The sequence below is a fragment of the Arachis ipaensis genome, chromosome B01, assembly GCF_000816755.2.
Source record: "Arachis ipaensis cultivar K30076 chromosome B01, Araip1.1, whole genome shotgun sequence".
NCBI classification, from domain to species: domain Eukaryota; kingdom Viridiplantae; phylum Streptophyta; class Magnoliopsida; order Fabales; family Fabaceae; genus Arachis; species Arachis ipaensis.
This window is the reverse complement of record NC_029785.2, coordinates 13,652,283-13,653,117: the sequence shown is the minus strand read 5'-3', so window position 1 is coordinate 13,653,117 and position 835 is coordinate 13,652,283.

The following is an 835-nucleotide window of genomic DNA, read 5'->3' as shown; positions in this document are numbered from 1 at the left end:
TTTGTTTGCTTCAATTGTTCTTCCATATTTATATTAGCCATCCTTGTCTCTTGTAGTTTATCCTTGAATTCAGCTAACTGATTTGTTAGAAAGTCCAATTGCTGATTGAATTCAGCAGCTTGTTTTACAGGGCTGAGTTCAGCGGTTACTGTTTTAACCTCTTCTTTCATGGAAGGGTCACTACTTAGGTACAGATGCTGATTCCTGGCAACTGTATCAATGATCTCTTGAGCCTCTTCAATTGTCTTTCTCATGTGGATAGATCCACCAGCTGAGTAATCTAGAGACATCTGAGCTCCTTCTGCAAGCCCATAATAGAAGATGTCTAACTGAACCCACTCTGAAAACATTTCAGAGGGGCATTTTCGTAGCATCTCTCTGTATCTCTCCCAAGCATCATAAAGAGATTCATTATCTCCTTGTTTAAGGCCTTGGATGTCCAGCCTTAGCTGTGTCATCCGTTTTGGGGGAAAGTATTGATTCAGGAATTTTTCTGTCAGCTGTTTCCATGTCCTTATGCTGGCCTTAGGTTGGTTATTTAACCACCTCTTAGCTTGATCTTTTACAGCAAGTGGAAAAGTAATAGTCTGTAGACATCCTGATCTATTTCCTTATCATGTACTGTGTCAGCAATTTGTAAAAATTGTGCCAGAAACTCTGTAGGTTCTTCCTGTGGAAGATCGGAATACTGGCAGCTTTGCTGCACCATGATAATGAGCTGAGAATTTAACTCAAAGCTACTAACTCCAATGGAGGGTATGCAGATACTACTCCCATATGAAGCAGTAGAGGGGTTAGCATATGACCCCAGAGTCCTCCTAGACTGTTCATTTCC